Here is a 7,957-nt window from a genome sequence, read left to right as displayed (position 1 = left end):
CCCAAAAGAATTTTAAAAAGGCACATTTTGTTCTGCTCTAATTAGTATGTGTGCCAGTGCATGACTTCCAATGCAGGCAGATGCTTTGAATGAAGTGTAATGTAGATTTTCATTAATCTTCTTTGGCACAAGACTTTTCTTCTGCAATGTGTATGCAGGAAGTAATGACTAGAAAAGATGAGCAATCACAGGCATTTCTAACCAACTTAAGCTGGCTTTTATAAAGGGCAAGACAGGGTCATAAAAGAATATGGTTTCCTCAATGTCTGACATCTCTCAGTTTCTGGTTTTTCATAACAATGAAGGGTTGGGGGTAATTCCTTTTTAATACAAAATATCAAATTCAGATATGGGGATTCTAAAGAAATTAAATATCAATGCACTGACAAATGCATGCATTTCAATCAGTTCTGGGACCAACACAAGATACAGATACACAGATACATTTTCCTGACAGCAAGAAGAGAATTCAAAATTGCATTTCTTGAAACCAGTTTTCGTTTAAAAAGGAGCAAGGAGAGTTTTTCCATCTTGCTGGAAACGAAAGCCTATCAGTGAAGTTTTAGAGCAAAGCTGGAATTACTTTCATCTTTTCCCACCTCAGTTGAGGGATATTCCATTGCTGTAGATATGGCTAAAGCAGAAAAAAGCCTGAAGTGGACTGTGCATGTTTCTTACTAAGCAGCACAGCTGGGTTATTCTTCCAAAGACAAAGATCCCATGTTTGGGGTGAGAGAGCTCCCTGTGCCACGATGAGAGCTGATGGTGCTTCAGGCTCTTTTGCCAGCAGCAAAACCCAGTCTCTTGTCAGGAGAAGACTGACATGAAGAGTGAAAGTCAAACATAAACAACTCTGAATACAGAGATACTCTCTTAATTTTGAGCATCCTGAGGGCATGAGTTTTCCACTCTTGTGTTCTCTCATTGAGCATAATTAATTTTTTAAAAAAAACTGCTATTATTGCCTTTTGCTTTTCTGCAGTCTCTTCCATGTCTTCTCTTTTTCTTTCATGAGCCAGTCACTGATTCCCCCTGCACTTCTTCCCCTCACTAATAAGCTTTGCATCTTAGCACTTCCCTACTCTTGTAAGAAGACACTGAACAGATTGCTGATCTACATATGAGATCTGGGGATGAACTCCTGAACTGGAATAGTGGGACTGGGAAGTTCATGCTCCCTCAGAGATGTTGACTTGGGCAAATGCTGCTGCTCAGCTGTTTGATTTCCACTTTGAGAAGAGTCTTTCACACAATCATGAGGTCAAAAATGTAGCTTCTTACCTGAAAGCCTCAACTTTTTCTCCAACAAGAAACAGGCCCCTAAACACACTCTGCTGGATAGTTCTGGGCTAAAGATAGCATGTTTGACAGCTATGCACAAGAGAAATTAAATTAAAGGAAAAATGTTTCTATAATAACAAAATCATTAATTACACAAATGGATTTCTATTTACAGTGCAAGTGAAATGATGACTTAAGAAGATTACAGAGCAACGTGCAATACAGAACACTGCTTTCAGGAAGAGCACAAGCCAAAAAAGGAATGAAAATTATATGCAATAATTTGAGATAATACACAGGGGATACAAAAGCAAGTTCTAAAAATGGAAGGAACTGTAGTTCTTTCTGACGTCTTTAGAAACAGGCAAAGCCATTAAGCAATGGCACAGGAGCATTAACATTTCCTGACAAGACACTAAAATAACAAAAATAGGGAAACTTGGATTTAATCTACTTTAAGTACTACCTTCTACAAAAGCCACACAGAATAAAACAACACTTTTTCCCTAAAACAAGGAGAGGCCTAAGTGGTGAGTATTTCTAGGAAAAAGAAAGGAAAGCTATCTGTTTGGGAAAGGTACCTGCTTCAGGTTGCAGGTTATGATGGTAGAGCTGGGCAAAATATTAGGTTTCCCAGAAGCAGCAGGATTCAGAGATTTTATAATACACATTTCATTTTCTCTTTGCAGAGTAGACTCAGTTCAGCTTTTCTTTCTTTTTCTTTATTAGGCACACCTACTTCACTGGAGAAATAAGGTCTCATTCTGCTCTCAGATTTGCAGCCTTCTGCATGGAGCCACCCCCCTGTGGCTGGCAGAACTGTCAGGGCTCCCTGTGAACACTTGCCTGAATGCACAGTGCTCAGCTATAAAACATATCAAGGCTCTTCAGTCTTTGCTTTTTCTTCTATGTGAAATTTTAGAGATGAGGGATTGGCAGGCTGATAAAGGCAAGTTGTCTGGCCTCAGATCTCCTCTGTTTCTCTGTCTATTTGTCTAAACTCTTAAATAGATGACACCTCTCTACCTCTCCCCACTGGCAATGTTGCTGCAGGAGCTGAAACATCACTTACTGCCCAGAATTTATAAACACACTGCAAGCTGCATTCTGTGTTCACTCCACTGTCTTGTCAACAGTTTCTGTAGCACACACTGAAGTTGGGCATGATACCCATGGGCTTTATCAAACAAAGGACTGAAATTCAAAAAAAAAAAAAAACCTGGTTCATTCAAACAGTAAAAATGATCACATTGTACCTAGGTTTGCAGTGCTGTTTTGTGAAGCTGGCCTTGTTGGCATCTGCACACCCTGGCAGAGCCAAGGACAATTTTGATCTCTTAAATATTCTGTTTCAGGGCATTCAGGGTTTTCTGTAAAATTTCTCATTATGAAACCCTGTGTTAATCCATTAGTGGTTCATTTTATTGTATGCATCTGTATCTATTTATTTGTGTAAAATGATGATAAATCTGTCCATAACATCAGTTAACATTAAATGTGGATACATAAACCAGCATAAAATCACCAGATTCAACCTAAATAAATTGACTACTCAAGATCAGAGAATATATTTAATAACTGAAGAGAAAAAAAGAATCTTCTGCAGGAGCAGTTCACAACTTTCCTGCAGGTACCTTCACTGATATCAGTCTCTACTAAAAAAATTACTTTAGGTGACACCCATTTAATAACTTAGGCATTAAAAACCCCTGTTAATGACAGTAGATGCATGAATGTCTACTTTAGCTTTAAACCTATTTATAGAAACTATTGATTCAGTAAATTATTCTGGAACAGAACACACTGAGACTGGGTTTCCCTTTTTATGTATCTTACCACACTGAAATGATGTAACAAACTAATTAAAGCAAAAACACAATTAGGTTTTTCTTGAGGTTTGAGCCTCCTATAGTGCAATATCTCATAAATAATTACAATAATGAAAGGACATACATTGCTGCGTATCTAAGTGGATGTGGTTATAAAGGAAAAATCTTGCTTTTAAGGCTGGCATGGTAACAGTGGAATGGCTCAGATAAATTGGCTCTGATAAATTATATTTTTTTAGCAAAAAAAACCACCAAAGCCACTCTACAAATAAGCTTTGTTTCATAAAGAAAGTATTATATACAACCTTACAGGCAGAACAGAGACTCATATGAGCTAAAAGCTCCAAGGCAGATAAGTCAAGAGAGGAGCAGGGGGATGGGCAGGAAGCAACAGCGCCAGGCTGACAGCTCACTTCTTCCAGGAGGATTTTGAACTCTTTCAGTTGTCATTACCTTAAGGAAGTTTTTCACTTTGACAGCATAAATATTAAATATTTTTAAAGATGAAAGGTTCAAAGAAACTGTGTGGAATTCTTGTTTTTCTCTTCCATATAAAAGCAGTAGTCATTAGCTGGACTGCTCATGGGCTACAAAGAGATAAATAAACCTGCGCAATGTGACCTTAGAAACGATCAGCTGTGGATTGCATTAAAGTAACTCTAAGCTGAGCTCTAAGAATTTTAGCTCTGACCCTTTGTAATGTCAAATATTTTGGCTATGAGGCCTCCTTAGTGTGCTCCATGTATAAATACCTTTAATGTGCCAAGAAAAAGAGCCAGTCATAACTAAACAAACAATCAAGAATAACCAAACCACAACAACAACCAGAAAAAGCCTTCACATGCCATGTGTTCAGTTTTCTGTATTTAAAACTCCATTAGGGAAAAATCTTTTAAAGACTCAACATAAATTTCATTTTTAAAGCAATACTTAGGCTATGCAATAACATTCAGGGCAGCAAATGGTGCCCAACTAAAGGGTGAAAGAGAGTAAATAAATATCCTTCTCTGAAGAGTGCAGTATTTCAGTATCTCAGGGCTTTTTGCAAGCACGTGGGAGATTGAGCACCCATACTCTATTTGAATGTTATTTTCCACCCAAAAGCCGATAAAAGACTTAAAAGTATTTCTTAGACTCCCAAAATGAAGCTAGGGCAGAACATAGAGTAAACAGCAGATAAAACTGCTCTCCTGAGAAGAAGAAAGGCGTGACTCATTCGCTGATGCCAGATGCTCCTGAGCAGGAGGATCCTTCCCTGCACACCTTGTGCAAGCTCAGCTCCTTTCTGCTAGGCGAAGATGGCACAGCTCAGCTCTGGCAAAGCAGAGAGCTCTGACAAGGGCCCTCCTGGTGAAAAACAAATCAGAGTGTGGAAAGCAGAGGACAGAAAAACAAATGAAGCTGCCAGCATCACAACTGGGCTCAGGGGGGCTTAAGGAAGCAGCGTGGAAGGGAATCTTTGTCTTGTGGGAGGGGAAAAAAAGCCCAGAGAGAACATGGGATGGATGGCCTAAAATACAATTTCAGTCGGGTCAGCTCCTACAGCTCAGTCTGCCTTCCCCAACAAGCACTGAGCAGTGCCTGAACTGCTGGTCCTGCTGCCCTCAGTGGTGGAGGAGGCTCTGTCTGGGGCCAGATTCAAGCCAGCAGGACCAGGAGAGCCCAGAAGCACATCAGGAACAGGTGAGACAGGGACTGGAGATCGGTGCTGGCATCAGAACCTGCACAGCAGGAGGCAGAAAGGATGCATTGCCCTGGCTGCCAGCCCCTCCTGAGTGCTGCTCTCCCCAGGAAAAGCCAAAGGCTTTGTGCCTGCCAGAAGAATGGACCTGCTTTGAGGACAGCGAGAGGTCTGAGAAAAGCCTCCCACCTCCTCTTCTGAGAACGAAGACATAGAGGAGCAGTAAGAAACCTCACACATCCCATGCGTGGGTAGCCTTGTTTCTACAGTCAGATCAACCAGTAGAAACCCGCTGATTTCAGTAAAATCGTGGTTTTGCAAACACTGAGAATGAATAGAAATTTGTGCTGTAAAAATACAAAAAAAAAATATATAAATGCAAACTGACAATTTTTATTACTCAGGGGCAATAAAGTTATATTTCACGTATAAAAAATGACAATTTATCAAAGTCCCAACCCCAGCTGGAGAATTCGTGACTTCTGGAATACAAACAGTAAAATCCTTAATGAGACAAGTACCACAGCTAGAACTGCTGCTTCAGAAACACCCTGAGCAGCCACACTTACCCAATTAGTGATCTGGCAGGAAAGTGAGCACATTCCCCCATTTTACAGAAGAAAAATAAATATTTAATGTATGTAAACTCAGTCACTGACTGATCATTAAACATTATCCTAAAGAAACAGGAATATCTTATATACTCACACACTTTTTTTTTCAGCTTTTCTCCACATCTTTGTGAAGATTAAAGAATTTTTGTAGGTTTTAAATTAAGAGCTCCAGGTTTTCATGAAATGGCTTTGTGTGATTATTGTCTACACTAGAGTTCTGCAAATAATTATACCTCAAATGTAGTGAGTGAGAAAAAAAATAGCCTGTGATGCTGAAAACCCCTACATTTCCTACAGGGTTTTCTGGGGAGCAGGGAAAAATATTCTTCTCTTCTCTCTCCAAAGTGCAGCTTTGCTTTTCAGAGGAAAAGGAACATTTCCCTCCCACTGCCTCTGCCCTACACCTAAGGAAGGAGGCACCATGGGCAGTGGTGGGTCAGGAAGGTGTGGAGCCAGGTCAGGCAGGGATGGGCAGCTCTGCCCACTCCCACCCAGCAGAGCAGAGGCCAGCCCGGAGGGGCTGAGGAGCTGCCCCATCCCCACGGGGTGTCAGCTTGCAAGCTGTGCCCGGCTGCTGCACATCTCATTAAATGCTCCCACAGCTTCTCAGAAGTGCTGATCTGCGTGTCAGCTCTGCTCCTCGGGAAAGAGAGGCTGCATCATTAGTGGCTTCCTGCTACAGAAAGGAAAAAAAAAAGACTGTAACACCCCTTCAGCACAGACATGACTCAAAATGCTGAAGTTTTCAGGACACCAGCTTTTCACATCAAGAATAAAGAATGTATTCCCGGTGACACAATATGAAACATAAAGAAATGGCATCGGGAGGTCAACATATACTCCTGAGGTGGCTCCTACAACAACCACCCACTTTCTCTGTACCTCATCACTCACCTTCAGAGCCACCCTCCCACCAGCTCTGCAGGACTAGACTGCCATGAACATTCTCTGCCTGCAGATCCTGTCACAGCAAAGCCTAAACCCAACCAATTTTGTGCAGACGAAATTAAAATTGAGCTTGATCTTTTATTAATATTTTTGAATTAATATTATCTTCAATTATCACCAAGTGCCAGAAAGAAGTCCCTCTCCTATGTCAGGGTGTCCATGACACCATCTCCTCCCAGCCAGCTCTGAGCCAGGGCAGCCATCCCCATCCCAGCAGCAGCACTGCTCTCCACGCTGCAGCAGCTACAGCACCTTCCTTACAGCCCCAGGAGAGTTTGCTACTTGAAGCTCTTTTTGTTTCATCCAGAGCACGATGAGCTTTTGATTAATCATATGGTGATTAATTACTTGCAGTCTTTCTGGTTTGGATTCAGCATAGCAATCAGCTCCTGCCAGCAGCACGGTCCCAGCTCTGAAGTTGGGGGTCACCTGTCACTGGCTGCACAGGGACCACATCCCTCTGCTCATTCCTCACGTGTTTGGGTTCTGTTCCTGGAGCACTTGCATGGAAGAGGCAAAAGTCATCCCATTAAAACATCAGCACTCTGCTGTCAGCACCACACAACAAGAGATATTTTTAACACCTATTAAAATGTAACTGCAACTTTTCACCAATGTTATTGAATCAGGAGGCTGATCCAACAACATTTGTTAAAAATAATAAATATACGTGGCCAGACAATGTATTTTGAAAGCAAAATTTATGTACACAAATATCTATTTTAGATTAAAATATTTCATGTAATTGAGCAGAGGTTCATATGGGTAAAGACAAAAATAAAACGATGTCCAACTCAGACATGCAATATGTGGGACATACTGCTTGTACCTGAGGCTCAGCTAGAGAAGAATTCCCATTAGGCCCAGAGGTGCACAGGCAGAGGGTGACAGGCCCTTCCTTCCAAGGAGCAGTGAACTGACAGCTCCAGGAAGGACAGGTGCTTGTCCCTACAAAAGCCCAGCTGTGCCAGGTCAGACCCACGACCATCAAACCCAATAAATGACCTTTGGCCATCCTCCGGTAAGCAATCAAAAAGAGAGATCCAGCATAGGGAAAATAGGGAGTGATTAAACACTGTCCCATTCTCCAGTAGCTTGTGGCTCAGCCCAGCTCAGCCAGAGGAGGTTTAACAGTATTCAGGTAAAGAACCTGCAGTTGTAACTTCGCCTTCTATGGGTTTCTGACAGTATTTAAATATGCATGAATCCATCGACACTCCTGCCTTGTTTGGGGCCTTGAGGGTGGCAGAGTGCAGGGTGTCTTCTCCCATTAGTAGCAAGTTACCATTTTTGTGAATTATCTGTTAGAAGCAGCTCTTCTTTTTTTAAGCGTTGAAAACAAAACCCAAAATGGAGGTTAACTACAAACCTGTGAAATCTATTGTCTGATTGACATTTTAAGAAAACCACTGCTTTTTACTTAATTCATGCTATTTTCCAGGTTTAGGATGGCAGAGCTGGAGACCCTGCATCACCACAAAGGTTTAAATTTTTATTTTATTTGTAGGTAAAGCATCGTGAAGTCTTACACAGCGACACTTCCCCAATGTATCTCCGCCTGCTCACTCGCTGCCATTTCCCCAGGATCTGATACAGTATTTGAG

The sequence above is a fragment of the Anomalospiza imberbis genome, chromosome 8 (assembly GCF_031753505.1).
Source record: "Anomalospiza imberbis isolate Cuckoo-Finch-1a 21T00152 chromosome 8, ASM3175350v1, whole genome shotgun sequence".
Classification (NCBI taxonomy): domain Eukaryota; kingdom Metazoa; phylum Chordata; class Aves; order Passeriformes; family Viduidae; genus Anomalospiza; species Anomalospiza imberbis.
The sequence above is the reverse complement of the archived record's forward strand: the minus strand, read 5'-3'. Positions refer to the sequence as shown.